The sequence below is a fragment of the Orycteropus afer genome, unplaced genomic scaffold (genome assembly GCF_000298275.1).
Source record: "Orycteropus afer afer isolate SDZICR_OR568_19922 unplaced genomic scaffold, OryAfe1.0 scaffold00495, whole genome shotgun sequence".
Lineage (NCBI taxonomy): Eukaryota > Metazoa > Chordata > Mammalia > Tubulidentata > Orycteropodidae > Orycteropus > Orycteropus afer.
In genome coordinates this window covers 219,119-229,690 of record NW_006922082.1, presented here as the reverse complement: position 1 = coordinate 229,690, position 10,572 = coordinate 219,119, and positions in this window count along the sequence as shown.

The window sequence follows — 10,572 nt, the reverse complement described above, 5'->3', positions numbered from 1 at the left end:
GCCATCTTGCCCCGCCTCCTTGTCTGTCCTTTCTTGATAGTGATGAGGTCTCCCCTCTGCTCCAGGATTAGCTCTCTTTTTAAGCTAGTGGAATGGCAACCAATCCCCTCATTAGGATTCCATACACCTTATTTGCATGGTCCCAGCCCCACAGGAGTTCCATGTATCTTATTTGCATTATTAGCAATGCTGTCCAATCCCCTTGGTGGGCCACAAACACTTTATTTGCATAGTCCCAGCCTATCATTTTGTAGGAGTAACAGACAATGGCTAGACAGGTCATATTAAGTAATTCCCTGCACCCCATTATGGCTTTGCTGGCATACATACAACCCAAGATGGCTTCCACAAATGAACATTTGCAATCAATTTGATGATAGGAAGTACTAACTTTGAATCACCCACAAAAGAAGCTTATTCTTCCCAGTAGTAGATCAGCATTGCCAGAAAAGAAAAAAGAAAAGTACTCAGTAATTATTGTAGTTTGAATTTTGATTTCTCTATTATTATATAGGGAGCTCTGGTGATGTAGTCCCTAAAGCATCTGAAGGCTGGTGGTTCAAACCCACCAGCCACTCCTTGGAAGGAAGATGGGGCAATCTACTTCCATAGTGATACAGCCTCGGAAACCCAAGGAGGATTAGCTATGAGTTGGATCCGACTCGACGGCAGTGAGTTTGAGTGAGTTACTGTTATATAACACATAAATAATAGCTTTAATTTTGCCTCTTGGACTTCACAGCCTCAAATGTTTACTATTTGGTCCTTTACAGAAAAAGTTTGCCAACCTTAGTCTAACATTGGCTGATATTCAATTTTAAATGACTTCCTGCTTCAAAGCCCTGTGTTACCTCAAACCTCAAGTGACAGTCTGTAAAACACATACCAGCCCAGTGTTGGTAGAACTTAGGAGGTGACTGGTAGCAGGTTGGAGGAGGCCTGAGACAGAACTAGGGCAAAGGAAGGTGAGCCAAGTAAGAGTTAAGAGGGAATATACACAGAGTTCTGATCTACTCAGGAGCCCCAGGAGACAATTCCACAAATATTCTAGAGGAAAGTGACTTTGGAAAGAGCCAAGGAAAGGGCTAGATCCTTCTGTTAATTGAATGGGGCTACCTAGGGCAAATAATTGATTGTTCCCTGTTATGGATTAAATAGTGTCCCCTAAAAAGAGAAGCTCAAGTCCTCACTCCCCTATCTGACCTTGTTTGGAAATAGAGTCTTGGAAGATGTTATCAGTTAACATTGGTCATACTGGAGTTGAATAGATCCTAATCCTGTCTGAGGTGGTGTCCTTATCAAAGAGGAGAAGAGACACAGGGACAGACTGAAGAAGGACAGCCATGTGAAGTTGCATCTACATGCCCAGTGTTCTGGTCACCTAGTGCCACTCTGACAGGAATATACCACAAAGAGGGTGGCTTTAACAAACAGGAGTTTATCGTCTTATAGTTTGGAGCCTTTAACTCCGAGTTCAAAATGCCAGGCTCTAGGGGCTGGGTGAAAGCCCTCAACTTTGGGGTCCAGCTCTGCCTCCTGCTCCTGGCCCACTGGAGCTAGAGGCTTTTCTTCACTAGGACAGCTACTGGTTGCTGAGACTGACAAGCCCAAGGTTGACAAGTAACAAGGCCCAGTCCCGATGTTACCAAACCACACAGCAGGCCATTAATTCAAGTCCGTTGAAAGTCCCAAGGTCGGCAGAGCATGGCAGCTGCTGAACAATGACACGGCAACATGCAGGGTTCAAGCGTGCCATAAGCTAGAGACTGTTTCCAAAGCTGTTTCTTACATATGGGAAGCAGACCACATACATACTCAAAGGCAGCTACTCAGCTGCTCACAGTAGATTCCACCATGGAGTTGATTGCCAGTCTCATCGTGGGGAATACTACTACATCCAGCTGCCCAGCCACTCAACCAGGCCCAGCCAAGTTGGCACACAAACTTAACCACCACACCCAGGAACACCTGAGGCTGCCTGAAACCGAGAGATAAGAAAGGATCTTCCTTTAGAGACTTGGTTGAGAATGTGGCCTTTTCAACTCCCTGAATTTAGGCTCTTAGCCTCCAGAACCGTGAGACAATAAGTTTCTGTTCTTATAAGCCACCCAATTTGTGGTACTTTATTATGGCAGCCCTAAGAAACTAAGAGACTCCCCTATGAGATGACCAGTCCACCTAGGGGCAGGAAAGGTCTTATTCATCTCTGTATCCTCAATATGTCTAGTCTGGCACATAGTGCATATTCAGTAGATATTTGATGAATGAATTAACCAACGAACAAATTATGGGGCTTAGCTGACCTGAGTGATGAGGTTGCTCAAATGGTGAGCTGGACTAACCTCAGAGATGTGCTCCCACCCCCTCTCCTGGACACTAGCAAGCTTTAACAGCATTGCCCAAGCTATGTTTCTAAAGATGTCAAAAGGTGATTTGGGGGCGGGGTGAAATACTCTAAAGATAAATGCATTTAGAAAATGCTGCCTGGGGAATGCCTTTCCTGGACAGTCTCAAAATACAGCAAGTCAGCTCAGGAAAGGCACTGAGAGACCCTACAGCCACTAGGGACTCTGTTTCTCAGATTCCCTGCCTTCTGCCTTAGTTGAGCCCACACCCAATCTCCCCTACTTCTGAAGGATCCCAATGCCACCATTCCCAAGATTTGGGGGACTGGGCATTGAACATTAGATTGGTTCTCAGCTTTTTTCATGGTTGATTGAAGGTTGAGCTTTCTCCATTCTGTTAAGGCCATCTTCTTTCAAGTTTCCAAAATCTCACTTGTTGTCTCCTCTTCTGATCTCCCTGTTTTTGTGGATTTATGTCTTACCAAAAAAAAAAAAAAAATTTTTTTGCTGTTAGTGGGATTTTGGTTTGGGAGGGAGCAAAAGCAGTTGTGTGTGTTAATTGTTGTTAGGTGCCATTGAGTCGGCTTCAACTCATAGCAACCGTACGTACAACAGAATGAAACATTGCCCGGTCCTGTGCCAGCCTCACAATCCTTGCTATACCTGAGCCCATCATTGCAGCCACTGTGTCAGTCCATCTCATTGAGGGTCTTCCTGGTTTTTGCTGACCCTCCACTTTACCAAGCATGAGATCCTTCTCCAGGGAATGGGCCCTTCTGACAATATGACCAAAGTAGGTGAGACAAAATCTGGCCATTCTAGCTTCCAAGGACCATTCCAGCTGCACTTCCTCCAGGACAAATTTGTTAGTTCTTCTGGTAGTCCATGGTACTTTTGGTATTCTTTGCCAACACTACAACTCATAAGCATCAAAGGTGTGTTAATTAGCTATCTTTAAATGAAGAAAAAAGAGCTCTGTAATGGTGTCATATCCAGCAACAGGAAAGTCAAGAAGGCAGAGAGAAAAGGAAGGCTTTGGGGCATGGAGCTTGCCTGGCTTCCCTGAACCACACGGGAATGGGGGAGGGGTGGCTGATTGGCCAAAAGCTTTGTTGTTGGGTGCCTATAGCCAATAGCAACTCATAATGACTCCATGTGACAGAACAGGACTGCCTCATAGAGTTTTCTTGGCTGTAACCTTTACTGAAGCAGATTACCAGGTCTTTCTCTCACAGAGCCTAGGTAGGGTGGGTTCAAGCTGTTAACCTCTTGGTTCACAGCCCAGCACTTAACAATTTACACCACCAGGGTTCTGCTAGGGCCTGAGAAAGCAAAAATGTGGAAAAGACTCCTCCCTCAAAGAGCTTATAGTTTAGTGGGTGACATGATAGAGATAAGCAGAGGAGACCCCAAGGAGAAGTAGTGAGGTGGTCAGTCCTGAGAGAACAGGGTATGCATGTATTTGTGTGTGCACTCGTGTATTTGTGTGCATACATGTGTTCTATGTGTGTGCATTTGTGTGTGTGTGTATGACAGAGAGAGAGAGAGAAAGCTTCCTGGAGGGGGGAAAGGATCAGGAACAATGTTACAGAGGTAAGAATGGCACTTAAGGAGTCTCAGGCTCCTGGCAAGTAAGTAAAGTGCCAAGAAGAGAGTGTGACATCTGAGGGTGGAGAGGAGGTGGGGAAGGAACCAGGAGGGCCATGAAAGCCACGTTGGACTTTACCATGTGGGTGATGAGGAGCTGTCAAGGGGTGACCTGGTGGATCACTTGGACAGCTAGGTGGAGGATAGGCTGGAGGGGCCAGCATTGGAGTCTGGGAGACCACTGTGTTAATTTTCCAGGGCTAGAGTAACGAAGTACCACAAACTGGTGATTTCAAACAACAGAAAGTTATTCTTTCACAGTTCCGGAAGCCAGATGTCTGAAAGGTGTTAGTAGGACCAAGCCTCTCTCTGAAGAGGCAAGGAAGAGTTCTCCTTCCATTTTCTCTAGGGAAAAGTCTTTCCTTGCCTCTTCCTAGTTTCTGGAGATTGCAGGCAATCCCAGCATCTCTTGGCTTGTAGCTACATCACCCCAATCTCTGTCCCCATCATCCCATGGCCTTCATCCTCATGTGTGTGTCTCTTTGTGACTCCAAATCACCTTCTTCTTATTAGGACACCAGTCATTGGATTTAAGGTCCTCTCTAACCCATTACGACCTTATATTAACTTGATTACATCTGCAAAGACCTTGTTTCCAAATAAGGTCATGTTCAAAAGTACTGGGTTGTTAGGACTGCAACATTTTTTTTTTTTTTTTTGAGGGGGCACAATTTAACCCATTACAAGCACTTAGACCAAAACCCATTGCCATTGAGTTGATTCTGACTCCTTGAGACCCTGTAGGATAGAGTAGAACTCACCCATAGGGTTTCCAAGGCTGTAATCTTTACAGAACCAGATTGCCTCATCTTTCTCCCACAGAGAGGCTGGTGGGTTCAAACCACTGACCTTTTGCTTAGCAGCCAAGCTCTTTAACCACTGCAACAACAGGGCTCCTAACCACTTAAAAGGTTTGTGCAAAACCTGGAAAGCCTGCATTCAGGCACTATAGTAGTTAAGGTTGTGTGTCAACTTGGCTGGGCCTGGTTTTGAGTGCTGGGCAGCTGGATGTAGTTATTCCCCGTAATGAGACTGGTAGTCAACTCCATGGTGGAATCTACAGGAGCAGCTGAGTAGCTGTCTTAGGGTTGTGGCCTGCTGTCAGTATAGAAGAAGACAGTTTTGAGAAAGGTCTCAGAGTTGCTTGGTACTCTTAGACCCTGCATGTAGCTGAGTCTTCATCTCTATAGCCTGCCGTGTTGTCTGCTGATCTTGGGACTGTAATGGACTTGAATTAGTGGCCTGCCATGTTGTCTGATAATTTTGGGACTGTGCCATTTAACTTGTTGACCTTGGGTTTGTCAGCCTCAGCAGCCAGCAGCTGCCTGAGTTAAGAGATGTTTCCAGGTTCAAGTGGGCCAGGATTAAGAGGCAGAACTAAAACCCAAGGTCAAGGGCCTTTCACCCAGCCCCTAGAGGTGGCACTTTGAACTTGGACTTCTAGTCTCCAAAACTATAAGAGAATAAAATCCCTATTTAATGAAGCCAAACATTTGCAGCAATTTCTGTTAGAGCAGCACTAGATAACCAAAACAGGCAGCAAGAGAACACTGGGGACAGAATGGAGGAGGAGAAATTAGGGTGGAGAATGTGGGCCAGGGAGGAGGGAAGAGGAGTCCCAGCTTTGTGGCTCTGTTGCCTAGAGGCGGGGAGGGGATGGACTGTCCCTTCCAGCTCCTCTCCCTCTTGGTCCAAGCTCAGGGTGACCCCCGGACTGTCAAAGGAGAGTATTGGCTCCTCTCTTTGCCCCACCTTCCCGCCTTCAACTCTGTTTGCCTGGAATCCCCTGGGAAGAGAGGAGATGAAATCATGGAACAAAGGGGATTAGAGCCACATTTCTTCCCTTCTCGACAATGGAAAACTCTTAAGTTTGTGGGGAGAGGGGGGCTCTCAGGGGAGGCATGATGAGGTTATGGTTTTGAAATAGTTGCTGTCTCAAATCACCAATCTGACACTAATCTTGTTAGGTTTTCATTTGTCTTTCTTCTAAGTGGGTTCTCTTCTTGATTGTGCCCAGCTTAGAGCCTCCTCTGCTGGAGTAAAGCCATTCTAGGATATCCCCTACTGTGTGCACCCCCTCTACCTGGCCAGGCACCCACAGAAGAGGAAGATACCACCTCCTAAAGGGTACCTGGCCATGGAGGAAGGAGATAAGAGACAGAGGTAGGGTTGGAGGATATGATTTCATGCCCAAGTTCTGCCACTTCCCAGATACGTGAACTTAGACTAGCATCTTATCTACCCTGAGTCTTAGATCCTTCATCTGCAAATGAAAATCATACCCAGTTCACAGGATTACTGGGATGACTAAGCAAATCTTGTCTGTGGGGCATAAAATGGGCTTTGGAGGTCAAGCCCACCCCTAACAATTGCAGAGTCTGGAGCTAGTGTGCAAATGAAGACCACCTCCAGTTGCCATCATGACGACTTCTACTCAAGGTGACCCCATATGTGTCAGAGAAGAACTCTGTTCCACAGGGTTTTTAATCATTGATTTTTTAAGAAGTAGATTGCCAGGCCTTTCTTCCAAGGCACCTCCAGATAGACTCAAACCTCCAACCTTTCAATTAGGAGCTAAGTGCTTGCCCATTTGCAGCACCCACGGACCCCAGAGATCCACTTACATATATCTAAATACTTAAGAGTTAAAAATCAAGTTTGAAAAACTCATTGCCATCAAGTTGATTCTGTCTCATAGTGACCCTTATAGGGCAGAGTAGAAATGCCCCTTAGAGCAAAGACTTCCAAGACTGCAAATCTTTCAGAAGTTGACTGCCACATTTTTCTCCCATGGTGCCTCTGGGGGTTCAAACCTCAGACCGTTTGGTCAACAGCTGAATGAATGCCTTGACCACTGAACCACCAGAGTTCCTCTTAAAATCAAGTTTAACAAACTCTTAAATGAAATATGTTTCATCTTCTAACCTTGATAAACAACCTACTGAAACAACCTGGAAGTCCAGGTCTGAGTTCAGAGTTCCTGGACTCCTTGCTCAACACAGAACACAATGACTTAGGAAGAAGATGGTCTATGGTTCTGGCCCACATGCTGTTTCTCCCTTCTCTTCCTGCTGTTAGCTCCATCCTGTATAGCAAGGGCTTTATGCAGGTGCATAAGGACACCCTGTCCTAAGGTTGCATCTCCATCCACACACCTCAACACAAACAGTGGTGGACCTAGAGGTGCACACTGGAGGCATCTGGCAAGGAGAGATCGGAGGAAAGGGCTCCTACAGACTCTGGAAGCAGGCTCAGAGCTGTTAGGGCTGAAAATTCCAGGGTCCCAGGCACCCAAAACATGGTATAGAAGGGGCGTGGGCTGCAGGTGGGCACATCTACTTGGCCTCCTGGACTCCTTATCCCATGCAGAGGGTATTGTTGCAGGAAGCCAAAGCAAGTTCCATAAAGCTGAGGTCTCAGATCAGAGGCTCCTGCTGCCTGCTCTAACGGTGGTAGATCCTGCTCTAAGCTATAAAGTGATCCTGAGTAGGAGGGATTGTGATTCTTTCTGCACGGGTTTAGTACCTCTTTTTCTCTCTCTGATTCTCCACTCCTCTCTTTCCTATTTTCCTTGAGAAGAATTTGAAGATAATTTACACACTAGTGGGTCAGAGAAGTAGGAGAGTAGATGCCTTTGGGGACAGATGAACCAGGACGCCAGGAACTCTTGAGTGAGGTCCAAGGCTTCTTCAGGCCTCAGTGCTGCTAAGCATCTCCCTCCGCACATCTCTGCAAGACTTATGGCTTGTTATTTATTATCTGAAAACAGAGAATCCTTAGAGCCTTACGCAAGTGCATGGCCAAAGACTTGGGGAAAAAAAGTGCTCTGGGCACTCACCAAGCACAATGAAAAATGTAGTGCTGGAAGAGATTTGGAGAGACACAGTGACATCCACCTGCACAGGAGATTCAGGCCCAAGGCTGAGCTCAAAGCCATCCTGTCCCACAGCCCCACACTGGGTGAGCACACTGTACCCCAAGGCCTTGGTACAGAGAAACAGGCCTTGGGGAGCAATGCAGAGAGGACTGGCATCTGGACCAAGAGTTAAGAAACCTGGGCCTGACTGGAGGGGCATTCTGGGTAAGAGGAACATGGATTCAGACCTGGGACCTAAGACTAGCTCTAATCATCCTAGCTACCAGCCATTGAACTCAGGCAAAGTCCTTTCCCTTTCTGAGCCTCAATTTCTTTATCTGTAAAATGGGAATAATGGTGGATTTTTTTGTTGTTGTTGTTTTGTTTTGTTTTCACAGAGCAGTGGTAAGGATTTAATTAGACAAAAGCATGAAATCTGCTTAGCACTGTGCCTGAAGCGGAGAAAACAATAAACACTGACCATGTGACTGGGCCTATGATCACAGTGCCTGGAAAATGTCACTCAAATGATAGTTGAACTTGTATGACCTTCAGCATATCATGTCCCATTTATGGACCTCAGTTTCCTCATCTGAAGAACTGCCTTTGTTCCCTAGAAACATTTTGCTGGCAATGCCCAGAGGCCCCTGACACAGATAATAGTTACCACTTACAGACACTTGCTGTGTGCGGGGCACTGTTCTAAGCACTTTGCATGAATTGCATCCTTTCATTCCCACTGTCCCCTTTGCAGGGTCTTCTAGTATTACCCAGCAACCTGGGACATTGAAGGGTTAGGGAATTTGCCCCACATCACCCAGCAAGAGCCAGGCAGGCTGGCTCCAAAATCCATCCTCCTGACCTCGAATGATTAGCCTCCCTTCCCTGTCCAGATGTGGGCTGTGCTCCTGCTGGAGCCACCAGGCAGCCATTCTCACCGGATCCTCCTGTCAAGCCAGTCAACTGACTGGCTTGGCTGATCCCTTGCCCTTTACTGAACTGACTGGTGATGAAGCCAAGTTAGTCATTTTGGCCTTTGAGTCAATGATCCTGCCTCGATGTGTTTAGACTTTCTGACTGTGACACAGTCCCTCTGGCTCTGGGTTTGAAAGAATCAAAAACCAAAACAAAACCAAACACAATGCCCTCGAGTCGGACCTGCCTCATAGCGACCCCTCCTTGGGTTTCCGAGGCAGTATCACTACAGAAGTAGATTGCCCAACTTTCCTTCTGAGGAGTGGCTGGTGGGTTTGAACCACCAGCCTTCTGATTAACAGTCAAATGCCTTAGGCATTATGCCACCAGAGCTCCCTTGAAAGAATTAGTGGTAGGAAATACTGATTTTGAATTAAAATGGGAAAATGGCCATTCTTGAGGTCATTTGCATATTAATCTTGTCTCTTGGGGCACTCACAGGCCTGAGATTAGTCCATTTCACAGATGGAGAGGCCCAGCTGAGGGTAGAGGGGTGGCATCAACAGCTTGGGATTGCATAGGGTGGAGCCCATGGTGGAGGCAGGATTCAAACCCAGGTCTCCCAGTGCTCCGTTCTGTATACACCCCACAGCCTGGACCCATTCTGTTGGTGACACCCTCTGAGGGGCTCTGAGTCTCCAGCACTGGGGCATCATTGTGAAGAGTGAGAGTAGCTGCAGACCATTTGGCCAAGCCTCTCCCATTTGCTCTGCCTTTTGGCACTGATCTGTAAGGTTACATTAAGCGGTCTTTTCCAAATTGTTTGTGGGCAAAAACAACCTTGAAATTGCAAGGAACGGAGGCACCTGGCTCCCCAGGGACAATTTCAGAGTCCATCTCCCCACCTTGTTTATTTGTAAAATGGGAACACAGACACAACTGGTGTATGTTTTACATTAAACCAAAGAGGAGCTTGTGGCATTTCTGTCTGTACTTGAGACATGTTTATACTGCTGGGTCCATTATGAATCTGTTTAATATCCTCTGAATTCTCTGAGTCCTTCCATCCCTGCAGCCAGGAAGTAGGTAATGTGCACACGGGGAAGAAATTTCCAAGCACTCAGACCTTTAGGTAAATGAGGACTCTTTTCTTTCTTTCTTTTTTTCTTAAGGAGGGAAAAATCCTGTTTCAAAAAAAAAAATTAAAGTCTTCCCGTTCAAAATGGTTTTCCAATGATGCTTTCCTCATGGGAAGTTGCTTGGGTCCAAGGGAGATATTGAGGAATGACCAGGTAGGGAGACCTGGGGCCTACCCTGGTGCAAATAGCATCCTTTGACTGGAGAGCCAGGGGTGGAGACACGGAGGGGAGTGACCCTCCAGAGGCATGGGGGATATGTAGCCAGATCTTGAGGTTGACCGAGGGTTGGCTCAGCTACTGGGGGGCTCTGGGAAGCCAGCTTCAGACAAATCCTGCTGGATTTGGAACAGTCATCCCATAGGACTGCTGGCAGGAGCAGCGCCTTGCTTGCTGGCAGAACACAGAGGTATTATTTTAGGGAGAAAAATGAGATTTCTGTTATTGCTTTATTTCTCCTTCAGAAATGTTGGTGTGTCTCAGCCAGAGCCAAGAGGAGAGGTGGGTGGGTGCCAACAGAAGGGTGAGCTCATCGCATGGGGGGATAGGAGGTGTTTCCAGCAAGGCACAACGTGGAACAAAAGCTCCTCACTTACAATCCCAAACCCCTTGTCGAAGCAGAGCCCTTTGACCTTCCCACCACCTCGCTCCTCCATCAGCTAATCCATCTGTC